This window comes from Schistocerca gregaria, chromosome 7 (genome assembly GCF_023897955.1).
Source record: "Schistocerca gregaria isolate iqSchGreg1 chromosome 7, iqSchGreg1.2, whole genome shotgun sequence".
In the NCBI taxonomy this organism is placed as follows: Eukaryota; Metazoa; Arthropoda; class Insecta; order Orthoptera; family Acrididae; genus Schistocerca; species Schistocerca gregaria.
Genome location: NC_064926.1, coordinates 130,781,016 through 130,794,257, shown reverse-complemented (window position 1 = coordinate 130,794,257; position 13,242 = coordinate 130,781,016). Strand labels below are relative to the sequence as shown.

At 42.6% G+C, this 13,242-nt stretch overlaps 1 protein-coding gene across 2 annotated transcripts in view; it reads right to left on the bottom strand.

Moving 5' to 3' along the window:
* LOC126281779 (uncharacterized) overlaps positions 1-1,095 on the bottom strand; it is a 99,176-nt gene extending 98,081 nt beyond the window's left edge. For both annotated transcript variants that reach the window (XM_049980983.1, XM_049980985.1), the window contains exon 1: positions 924-1,095. The gene's annotated coding sequence lies outside the window, so the exon portion shown is untranslated. The remainder of the gene's footprint in view (positions 1-923) is intronic.
* Positions 1,096-13,242: the final 12,147 nt, after the last annotated feature.

Here is a 13,242-nt window from a genome sequence, read left to right as displayed (position 1 = left end):
AGATTAGGAAATGAGACACGAAAAGTAGTAAAGGAGTTTTGCTATTTGGGGAGCAAAATAACTGATGATGGTCGAAGTAGAGAAGATATAAAATGTAGAGTGGCAATGGCTAGGAAAGCGTTTCTGAAGAAGAGAAATTTGTTAACATCGAGTATAGATTTAAGTGTCAGGAAGTCGTTTCTGAAAGTATTTGTATGGAGTGTAGCCATGTATGGAAATGGAAGATGGATGATAAATAGTTTGGACAAGAAGAGAACAGAAGCTTTCGAAATGTGGTGCTACAGACAAATGCTGAAGATTAGATGGGTAGATCAAATAACTAATGATGAAGTACTGAACAGAATTGGGGAGGAGTTTGTGGCACAACTTGACAAAAAGAAGGGACAGGTAAGTAGGAAATGTTCTGAGGCATCAAGGGATCACAAATTTAGCATTGTAGTGTAGTGTGGAAGGTATAAAGCGTAGAGGGAGACCAAGAGATGAATACACTAAGCAGATTCAGAAGGATGTAGGTTGCAGTAAGTACTGGGAGATGAAGCAGCTTGCACAGGATAGAGCAGCATGGAGGGCCGCATCAAACGAGTCTCAGGACTGAAGACCACAACAACAAGAACTACAACGACAACATTACTGGACACGTGATTGAACGCATGACACTTTGGGCATAAAAAAAAGTGGAATTTGCAAGAAAAATACAAGAAAGTAGTACTCTATGTGCAACGTGGGACTCCATATAGAATACGTTGTTTGGCACAAAAATATAAGAAAATGTAAACAGAGATTGGCACCCATGATCCCCATTTGGGAATCGACTAAAATCAATTGTTCATTTCAAGTTTATTTAACGTTTTTACGATTGTTAAGGGAGGACAAACTAAAATCAGATTATGACATTATCAGGAAACTACAGTGAGATGTGGCACCTGTTATACCGCGACAATGTCTTCTTTGTGCTCCAAGAGTTCAGGCCGGTCGCGTTAACGGTGAGGCATCACTCTACTCAGCCGATCGCACAAACTCCACTGAAATCTGTAGCAAACGCACTGCAGCGAAGTGTCACCTAGAGCTGCATTGCTGTCCGCGCACCACGGAACGACTGAGGAGCGCTCAGTATACTGGTTTGGTCCGCCTCAGACCGTTACCTGCGGGCCGGAGGCGCTGGCGCGCGGCGGTCCCGAAGCGTGCGTCCACTAGTGTCACCATTCGCCACGTGTGAGGCGCTGCAGGGTGTTAAAATTGAGTTTGTTACCTGCAGGTTCGCACAACACGCAGGTGTTACGGAGATGTTTCGGGAACTGATTCAGAAACAGTATTTGAATGTTGGTTGTTTTATCAGACGATCGTGTTATGCCTCGTGTAAGAATGACGAACGTCTATTAGCAGGTGTCGTAATTCGACAGTGGCAGGATCGTGACCTATCGAAAGTGTAATTTATCATTCCGCTGTACTGCAGTTCGCGTTGGTAGTTATTCCACAACTGTGAAGCTAATACACAGTGGATGGGATTCGGGAGGGCCATACTGAGTGCCAGGCGGGACCTCAACAGCCACATGCGACTGTATTTCCACAGAGGACAGCCACCTTGTCCGCTCGTCCTTGTAGCATCGTACAGTCACATCACATACGCAGAGTCAGGGAACTGGCTTGTTCACGGAAGACAGGTACCAGCATGGACAGTAAAACCAGTGACCATCAACTTCACGATCATTGTTGGCGCTGTCTTCGACGCGGCAGCAGAGAGAGAGAGAGAGAGAGGGGGGGGGGAGGGGGAGAGAGACCTGTGGCGACGCTGGTTCATCCATGGCGGCAGTCGTTACATTTCTGACGTCATAAGGCCGGTGGCTGTGTCCCATCTTCGAGATCTCCATGTCGTTATCTTTCAACAAGATAACGCAAGACCTTATATTTTCGTGCAGTCCTGAGCTACCTCAGTGTAGAAAGCTTTCGACTATTGCCCTGTTCAGCACGTTCTCAAGACTTCTTACCCACCGAAAACATCTGGACATGGATTGCCGTGAGACTGGCATGCCAGCACTAACCAGCTACTACAACTGGCGAACTCCAATACAGTTAAACTAGCCTGAAATGATATACTGGTAGACTATCTGTAATTAAATTTCAGCTCTACTAGGTGCCCAGCTAGAGTATAGTCGGTTGTAATGGAACACCCTTTTCTAACATTACCTTCTTTTTAGACTTAGCCGATACCAGGATTAATCACAAATCTGGTGTAAGTGTACAGTCCCGGCTGTTTTACTGAAAGAATTTCATTTGATTTTGTATACGATGTATTATATTTCAGGCTAAAATGTATAAAAAGAAATTAAGGTGTTACAATCGGAACAGCTAAAATAATTCTTCTTGTAGAAATATTGGAAATTACGAAATATCTGACTAACTTAAAATTCATATTATTAATTGCACAATCTAGCGCCAATTATTAAATTTATTTCTGGATTTATTTATAAAATAATGTTATATCTTGGTGATGTGATGATTCTTCTTTTGTCAAGAAAGTTTGCAAACTCTTTGGCTTTTTAAACTCTTTGCAACAGTGTAAGTACTGCAGAATGTAAGTAGTAGTGGGTATGCCTCTGATGGAGACAGACGTACTATTTTTATAGTCGTCACTAATGATGTAATTTGGAATATTAAGTGGAAATTGTAAAAACGATGTGATATTGAAAAATGTGACAAAGAATAAAATTCAAGAAATATACAGGCGAATCTTCATTAGTTATTTAGTCATCAGGTACCAACAACGTTGAATCAAAATTTCTTCAGCAAGAATGTACCCCTAGGCGCAATAACTGCAGCCAAAAACAAGCGAAAATGAAGTAAATAGTTTTTCTTTTGTGTATCTTACGTCTCACGGAGCTTTTAAAACTTGTGATGTGTGGGAGGGGAAGATTAGACGGTGTTGCTGAACGACGTACAGCTCTGCGTGGGAAGTTCACGTCCTAGGTACCCCAAATAACCTATAAATTTAAGCATAAGTTCTTCCTACTATGTTGTAAGCACAAAAGGTAAAATTTAATTATTTGCTATATTTCCTGCCATTGACATTTTAATAACCAGAGGTTTAGTTGGAGGGTCATTTTCTCTTTATATAGTTGCCACTCGCTGTAGTTTCCTTTAGAAGCGATTATTTTGCACATCACTGGACTGTGTAGAAGACTTTCTTTTGGTTCTTTTCCAGATTTTTCTTCGAAGACTAGTCTGATACGCTGTCCATTCTAGCCCGTCCTATCCAAGCCCCTTCAGTTCTGCAACCTACATCACTTTGAACCTCCTACTGTAGTCAAATTTTGGTCTCCCTCCCCCCGTCACACACATCCGCACTTTTAATTCCATAATTAAATTGCCTACTCCGTGATGACTGAAGTTTTCTTCTTTTCAATCGGCTATTCATATTGTCAAGTTCTTTCTCTTAAATTTGATTCAGTACCTCTTCATTAGTTTTCTGATCTACCCATTTAATCTTCAGCATTCTTATGTAGGACCATATTTCAAAACCTTTTATTGCTTTCTTGTCCGAAATGTTTATCGTTAACGTTTAAGTTCCGTACGACGCTACACTTCAGTCAAATACTTCCAGCAATTTTTTTTATAACACTTCAGTTTATATTAAACGCTAATATGTTCCTGTTCTTCAGAACCGCTTTCCTTGCTATAGTCAGTTTGCATTTTCTATCCTCTCTACCTACGTAGTTGTCAGATGACTTACTGTATAAATAGCAAAGCTGTTCAACGGCTTTAGGTGTCTAATTTCCCAGCGTGATTCCCTCAGCATCGTCTGATTTAAATCCAGGTGCCTGTACGGAAGTGAAACGTGGACGACAAACAGTTCACACGAGAAGAGACTAGAAATGTTTACAGAAGATTGCTGAAGACTAGATGGATTGATTGTATCACTTAGATAAGGCCCAGAATTGAACCGAGGAGGAAAAAAAAAAGGCACACCTGGCCTAAGAGAAGGGATCGGTTGACAGGGAATCTTCTACATCTACATCTACATGACTACTCTGCAATTCACATTTAAGTGCTTGGCAGAGGGTTCATCGAACCACAATCATACTATCTCTCTACTATTCCACTCCAGAAGAGCGAGCGGGAAAAACGAACACTTAAACCTTTCTGTTCGAGCTCTGATTTCTCTTATTTTATTTTGATGATCATTCCTACCTATGTAGATTGGGCTCAACAAAATATTTTCGCATTCGGAAGAGAAAGTTGGTGACTGAAATTTCGTAAAAAGGTCTCGCCGCGACGAAAAACGTCTATGCTGTAACGACTTCCATCCCAACTCGTGTATCATATCTGCCACACTCTCTCCCCTATAACGCGATAATACAAAACGAGCTGCCCTTTTTTGCACCCTTTCGATGTCCTCCGTCAATCCCACCTGGTAAGGATCCCACACCGCGCAGCAATATTCTAACAGAGGACGAACGAGTGTAGTGTAAGCTGTCTCTTTAGTGGACTTGTTGCATCTGCTAAGTGTCCTGCCAATGAAACGCAACCTTTGGCTCGCCTTCCCGACAATATTATCTATGTGGTCCTTCCAACTGAAGTTGTTCGTAATTTTAACACCCAGGTACTTAGTTGAATTGACAGCCTTGAGAATTGTACTATTTATCGAGTAATCGAATTCCAACGGATTTCTTTTGGAACTCATGTGGATCATCTCACACTTTTCGTTATTTAGCGTCAACTGCCACCTGACACACCATACAGCAATCTTTTCTAAATCGCTTTGCAGCTGATACTGGTCTTCGTATGACCTTACTAGACGGTAAATTACAGCATCATCTGCTAACAGTCTAAGAGAACTGCTCAGATTGTCACCCAGGTCATTTATATAGATCAGGAACAGTAGAGGTCCCAGGACGCTTCCCTGGGGAACACCTGATATCACTTCAGTTTTACTCGATGATTTGCCGTCTATTACTACGAACTGCGACCTTCCTGACAGGAAATCACGAATCCAGTCGCACAACTGAGACGATACCCGATAGCTCCGCAGCTTGATTAGAAGTCGCTTGTGAGGAACGGTGTCAAAAGCTTTCCGGAAATCTAGAAATACGGAATCAACTTGAGTTCCCCTGTCGATAGCGGCCATTACTTCGTGCGAATAAAGAGCTAGCTGCGTTGCACAAGAGCGATGTTTTCTGAAGCCATGCTGATTACGTGTCAATAGATCGTTCCCTTCGAGGTGGTTCATAATGTTTGAATACAGTATATGCTCCAAAACCCTACTGCAAACCGACGTCAATGATATAGGCCTGTAGTTAAATGGATTACTCCTACTACCCTTCTTGAACACTGGTGCGACCTGCGCAATTTTCCAATCTGTAGGTACAGATCTATCGGTGAGCGAGCGGTTGTATATGAGTGTTAAGTAGGGAGCTATAGTATCAGCGTAATCTGAAAGGAACCTAATCGGTATACAATCTGGACCTGAAGACTTGCCCGTATCAAGCGATTTGAGTTGCTTTGCAACCCCTAAGGTATCCACTTCTAAGAAACTCATGCTACCAGATGTTCGTGTTTCAAATTCTGGAATATTCCATTCGTCTTCCCTGGTGAAGGAATTTCGGAAAACTGCGTTCAATAATTCCGCTTTAGCGGCACAGTCGTCGATAACAGTACCATCGGCACTGCGCAGCGAAGGTATTGACTGCGTCTTGCCGCTTGTGTAATTTACATACGACCAGAATTTCTTCGGATTTTCTACCAAATTTCGAGACAATGTTTCGTTGTGGAACCTATTAAAGGCATCTCGCATCGAAGTACGTGCCAAATTTCGCGCGTCTGTAAATTTTAGCCCATCTTCGGGATTTCGCGTTCTTCTGAACTTCGCATGCTTTTTCCGTTGCCTCTGCAACAGCGTTCGGACCTTTTTTTGTGTACCACGGGGGATCCGTTCCATCTCTTACCAATTTATGAGGTATGAATCTCTCAATTGCTGTTGCTACTATATCTTTGAATTTGAGCCACATCTCGTCTACATTCGTATAGTCAGTTCGGAAGGAATGGAAATTGTCTTTTAGGAAGGCTTCTAGTGGCACTTTATCCGCTTTTTTAAATAAAATTATTTTGCGTTTGTTTCTGATGGGTTTGGAAGAAATGGTATTGAGCCTAGCTACAATGACCTTGTGATCACTAATCCCTGTATCAGTCATGATGCTCTCTATCAGCTCTGGATTGTTTGTGGCCAAGAGGTCAAGTGTGTTTTCGCAACCATTTACAATTCGCGTGGGTTCGTGGACTAACTTTTGTTTAAAATATACAACTGAAATGAAATTAGAGCGGATACGATCTGAGAAAAGTAGGAAGTGCTGGAGGAGGGTGAGTGTGGGTAAATAATTATAAAGCAAGACCACGGCTGTTCTACAGTAAGCTGATTCAAATTGATCTTCGTTCCAACAATTACTCAGAGATGAAAAGACTTGTACAGGGTTGACCAGCGCGGAGAACTGCTCCAAAGCAGTCTTCGGGTCGAGAAGTACAAAAACAGTAGCAGCAACAACAATAATATTTGGACATTCTTCACATGGAGGACAACCGAATACAGTACATCAGATACCATATTTCTTGCTTGTACTGTGCTATAAGGTTTCACAATTGGTGTTGGAGAAAAATGCAGATACATGCGAACTGGTCATTGTGGATAAATAGTGAATTGAAGGTATATAGCTTAGGTGGGAGAAAAATGCGGACATAAGCGAAGTGATCATAATGGATAAATAATGAATAGAAGGTATATAGCTCTCAAATTCATCATCTGAAACACTTGAATTAGCACTAAAATCCTTCCAGACAAAGAAAAACATTGCAGCCCGGAACTCTGTACGTCCCAGCTCCTGTTGAATGGTCTGCAACTTGCGGCAGAGCACCAACATTGATCGTATTCGCTCTGATTTCATTTCAGTTCTATATTTTAAACAAAATTTTTATTTACAAAACGGAGCCGGCCGATGTGGCCGGGAAGTTCTAGGCGCTTCAGTCTGGAACCACCCTACCGCTACGGTCGCAGGTTCGAATCCTGCCTAGGGCATGGATGTGTGCGATGTCCTTAGGTTAGTTAGGTTGAAGTAGTTCTAAGTTCTAGGGGACTGATGACCTCAGATGTTAAGTCCCATAGTGCTCAGAGCCATTTGAACCATTAACAAAACGGAAAGGTAAAAATAGTGTTAGAACCTCTGGCAAGCATAGTTTCTCTGTGTTTTTCATTTACCTTTTCATCTGAATGATTTAATATTTTAATGGTAATTAAATTCTCTTGACCTGAAATCGAATACTGTGAATCTATAATTGGTAGTAATAATAACGATGATGATGATGAGGAGGATTATGTGATTTAGGGACTGCTTGCCTTACAGTGCAGTCTCGTATATGTAGCACATTGAAGGATTGTAAGTTATACTGTGATGCACGCGATGTCCTGCGCTCGCGCGTTTCAGACGGATGTGTAACGGTTGCTCTGTTTGTCCGCGGCGTTAGCTCCGTACTGGAAGATAAAGGCACGCAGACCGAGGTGTCCTTTCTGGCGAATGCCTGCCCTCGCAGCAGCTTCCGAATATACCCGCGCGTGGCGGTGCTCGTATACCGAGAAAATTTACACCCACTTAACGGAGCTCGTGTTCCACCGTATGCAAATTGGCGCCAGTCACACAGTCGTTTCCCGGCTCAAACTGGTACCCTACAAGTGCAGGCACTGCCCCGGTATCTAGGGCAGACCTGGAGTAGATACTTGCGCAATTTCGACGCCACATTTGTACCCAATTCACAGAGTCGATTCTCAACCATCGTTTACAACTACTTATCACATTTGCACCTTCGGGAAGTACAAAATAGAAGCATTACTCCCTGAAAGAATATACAGAGGGGTCCAAAAAAAAGTATCCACTGTTTAAAAGTCCATAACTAGCACACTAATTGACGGAGTTGTCTCATTTTTGGTGAAAGTGTAGCTTAAAGTCCAACTTGAAGATATCACTGAAGGTGTTCGAAATGGTCACCATTAACATCCACACACAAACGATGCCGCCGAACTGCAGCACGAACTACTTATTGCAACGTGTTCAGTTGGATACTTGCACATGAATGTACGATGGGTTCTCGAAGTACATCCAATGTGCGTGGCTTTTGTCGATAAACGAAGTCCTTTAGTGTTCCCCACTGGTAAAAGTCCAGAGGAGTTAGATCTGGGGAACGTGATGGAGACTCCACAGCACCTCTACGGCCTATCTATCTTCCTGATAAATTTTCGTCGAGATACGCCCCCCCACGATTTTGGTAGTGGGCTGGGGCACCATCTTGTTGCAAGTAAACTGTTCCGTTTCCATACAGGTCTCGGATGGCAGGTAAAATGGATGTCTGAAGCTTCTGAAGGCACACCTCACTGGTAACTGTGCGGTCAAAGAAGACTGGCCCCATCAAGCCCCGGTAAGACAACCCACACCACACATTTACTCCTGGCAAATTCACGGCTTTGTCTAAATGGACGTTCGGATTTTCGGCGGCCCAGCAGATGCAATTGTGGCGATTTACTGTACCACTGAGTTTGAAATGTGCCTCATCAGACCACACAATCATCTCTGCAAACTCTTCATCCTTGCGCTTCATGTTAGTTAACCACTCGCATTACTCTATTCTACGATCTGGGTCGTCCTCGTTCACTGCGTGTAGCAATAGTGGGATGTAGCACTTCCACTTTGTTGTCTTCAAAATTCGCCGAACACTTGAGCGACTCACTCTAGTTTCACGTGCACACTGTCTCACAGACTTCTGTGATGAGCGAGTGAATTGTTGTAACACACGACGGGACTTAGCTGAACTTGTTGCTGTTACAGGTCGTCCAGATCGTTGTTTGTGTACATCTTTAACGGAAGCTTCGGCTTCAAATTTGTCTCGAATGAGACGAATCGTTAAACGTGTCGGTGGCTCTGTTTGATACTCATTTCGCCATTGCCGATGAACCTCATTAATGTTTTCGTACTTAAAATACGACATTAAAACTGACTTCCTTTCATCGAATGTAAGCCTATCGTCACCCATGTTTACTCGAGTAACAAGGTGCAACTAAGAACAAAACATTGACTATCTGGCGACTGTCAACTGACAAAACAAAACAACGCAATACAACTCTTGTGTGGCGATTGCCGGAACTACAAACTGTTGCACTACCAAAGATGAGACAAATCCGTCAATTAGTTTACCATTTGTGGACTCTTAAACAGCGCATACATTTTTTTGGACCCTTCTGTATATTTCGTGACGAACCTTATTTTCCGTAGCTGTTATCCGAAATGCGTGTTTTTTCTTTAACATCCAAAGATGGAGAAGTCACAACATAAATGGGATGAAATAACATGATTGAAGACGTAGAAAATGTCAGTGTTCTTGAAATGACAATCGGAGAAACGAATGGGAAATATTCAATTTCAGTAAGTACGTTACGGACGGACTTAAATCTTTACGGACAACCAGTGAAGAGGCCATGAAACCTGCATTAGGAAATAAGTTTTTTCAGCGATCGTTCAGTGATGAACGGGAAGCAATATTGTACGAAAATTGAATCTTCGAAGAACATTGGATTCAGTACCGCATTTGCGAGGGTTAGCGCCATGAGAGCTGTGTTCACACAGAGCTGAACAGTCTGTATTACATGTGTGAAACTTGTATCACCAAAAACTAAACTAATATTTTGAGTTAGGCCTATAGTGTTGAAAACTTGAATTCAATGATTTTATTATGAATTTTTGTTTATTCGAGTCAACTTTTTCCCAATGTGGGAACGTACTGCAACGATATGTAACCTATATTTACTTCAGTTTTCTGCTTATAACCAATTACGGTCCAATTAAAACTCTTTATACAAAAATAATTTCTTTTTTACACATTTCAGTTTCATGCCAGACACACCCATCTCAAGATTTAAACTACCAAAATGCAAAGGGTGGAAAAAACAAAATATGTGCAGGGACGCATATTCAATTGAATGTCATATCATAGTACTTCTCAGTCTGAAGAATGCCCGAATACACCGCCAGAACAAATTATAATTTCAAAAAACCTTACATGTCCGAGGAGGAGGGCGAGATAAGTGTTTACCTTTCCGTCGATAAATACACTACTGGCCATTAAAATTACTACACCACGAAGATGACGTTCTACAGACGCCAAATTAAACCGACAGGAAGACGATGCTGTAGTATGCATGTGATCAGCTTTTGAGAACATTCACACAAGGTTGGCGCCGGTGGCGACACCTACAACGCGCTGACATGAGGAAAGTTTCCAACCGATTTCTCATTCACAAAGAGCAGTTGACCGGCGTTGCCTGGTGAAACGTTGTTGTGATGCATCGTGTGTTAAATGTCGGATTGTAGCCTATCGCGATTGCGGTTTATCGTATCGCGACATTGCTGCTCGCGTTGGTTGACATCCAATGACTGTTAGCAGAATAGGGAATCCGTGGGTTTCGAGAGGGTAATACGGAACGTCGTGCTGGATTCCATCGGCCTCGTATCACTAACAGTCGAGATGACAGGCATCTTATCCGCATGGCTGTAACGCATCGTGCAGCCACGTCTCGATCCCTGAGTCAACAGATGGGGACGTTTGCAAGACAACAACCATCTGCACGAACAGTTCGACGACGTTTGCACTAGCATGGACTGACGATCAGCTCGGAGACCGTAGCTGCGGTTACCCTTGACGCTGCGTCACAGACAGGAGCGCCTGGGATGGTGTACCCAACGACGAACCTGGGTGCACGAATGTGAAAACGTCATTTTTTCCGGTGAATCCAGGTTCTGTTTACAGCATCATGATGGTCGCATCCGTGTTTGGCGGCATCGCGGTGAACGTACATGGAAGCGTGTATTCGTCATCGCCATACTGGCGTATCACCCAGCGTGATGGTATGAGGTGAAATTGGTTGCACGTCTCGGTCACATCTTGTTCGCATTGACGGCACTTTCAACAGTGGACGTTACATTTCAGATGTGTTACGACCCGTGGCTCTACCCTTCATTCGATCCCTGCGAAACCCTACATTTCAGCAGGACTGCATGTTGCAGGTCCTGTACGGGCCTTTCTACATACAGAAAATGTTCGACTGCTGCCCTGGCCAGCACATTCTCCAGATCTCTCACCAACTGAAAACGTCTGGTCAATGGTGACAGAGCAACTGGCTCGTCACAGTAAGCCAGTCACTACTCTTGATGAACTGTGGTATCGTGTTGAAGCTGCATGGTCAGTTGTACGTGTACACGCCATCCAAGCTCTGTTTGACTCAATGACCCGGAGTATCAAGGCCGTTATTACGGCCAGAGGTGGTTATCCTGGGTACTGATTTCTCAGGGTCTTTGCACACAAACTGCGTGAAAATGTAATCACATGTCAGTTCTAGTATAATATGTTTCACCAATGATAACCCGTTTATCATTTGCATTTCTTTTTGGTGTATCAATTTTAATGGCCAGTAGTGTAGGTCGTTCTAGGCGGAGTAGAAGCTGGGATCGGGAAAGGATGGAGTGGAAAAGCTGCCGTGTCCTTCCGAAGGAACCAACCCGACATTTGTCTTATGCGATTTCGGGAAACCACGGTAAACCTAACTCAGGGTGATCGGATGTTGATTTCAAGTGTCGTCCTCCAGTACGCGAATCCAGAGCGTTCAAAATATTCAAATGTGTGTGAAATCTTATGGGACTGAACTGCTAAGGTCATCAGTCCCTAAGCTTACAGACTACTTAACCTAAACTATCCTAAGGACAAACACACACACCCATGCGCGAGGGAGGATTCAAACCTCCGCCGGAATCCAGAGCGCTAACCACTGCACTACCCCTCCAGGTTACATGTCCGATACTATCCTACCTTCCCCTGCTACTCATAGTAATCCAGAATGAATCTTTGACTTTGCAGCGGAGAGTGCTCTATTTTGAAAGGTTCTACGACATTCAAAGTTCGTACTGGACTGTGAATCGAAACCAGACCCATGCCTTTCACGAGAAATACTAATATCGACTGAGTTTTCTCTCATGTTAACTCAGAGCTTACTTTTTTTACCAGAAATACCTTTAACATTTGAAATAATAAATAATATGCTTCTTGTAAAAGGTTACACAATTTTCTTGAGGCCTAAAACTATTCTTTGAGACGGAGAATATTTCTAAATACTAGTGCACACTGAAAGGAACATTGAGATAAATTAAAATATAAGGAGTGTTGAGAACGTGGTAAAATTGATTGAGAATCCAATTTGCCGCGTTATCTGTTAGACTGTAACCGCTCTGACACTGGTACAACCGGTTTCGTAGCATGCTGGTACATCCTCAGATGTATTTTGGCCTGAAAAGTATACCACACTTTATAACAGCCGCACTATTGACTAACTAAGTTCAGAAATCTTGAAACTAAACAATTAAAATCATGAAATGCGAATTAATAACAAAAGACACGAGCCGCAATCACAAAATTAATTAAAAGGTCTAATGTCCCATGTTATCTAAATAGCTTAATGTGTATTCCAAGGTGCAATAAAGAACACTAACTTACGCAACCACTAACAGTAATTGGACGTAATAAAGCCAGATGTCACTGATAATTTCCGTTCAGAGGACATCAGTCGTCCATAAAGAAAGATTTTATAAAAGTAATAGTGAGGATGCTCCAACAGGGGCTGTAATTAGGCAGAAATTAAAGAATAATTGAAACAGAAATTTGGAACTCACGCGAGGTGGCGTCAAACCGTCCAGACTGTTGACCATCTGAATTTTTAGGGTGAATATACCTGCTTCTGCTGCTTTCATTTTGCCAACACATATGTATCTTGAGAAATAGTAGATGTGTTCCTAAAATGAAATTATATGTGAAGCGAAATTTCTCACCGTCCTAAATAACACGAAGGAAACAGAACCTAAGGACTACACTAATCAGAAATTGGCGCTATACAGGTGCGTGCGAAATGGACATTTTCTCCGCATAGTTGTAAGGCCGTTGGAATTGTTTTCCCGGACTAAACGACTACTTAGCCTCCGTGACGATCATGCTGAGACTACGCTGGTTTACGGTTTTCTGCTGTAACCTGGTCGTCCTTAGGTATTTAGCACGCTGAGAAATTTCGCCTCATATAGACTTTCACTTTAGGAAAGCACCTACCAAATAATGGTTCAAATGGCTCTGAGCACTATGGGACTTAACTTCTGAGGTCATCAGTCCCCTAGAACT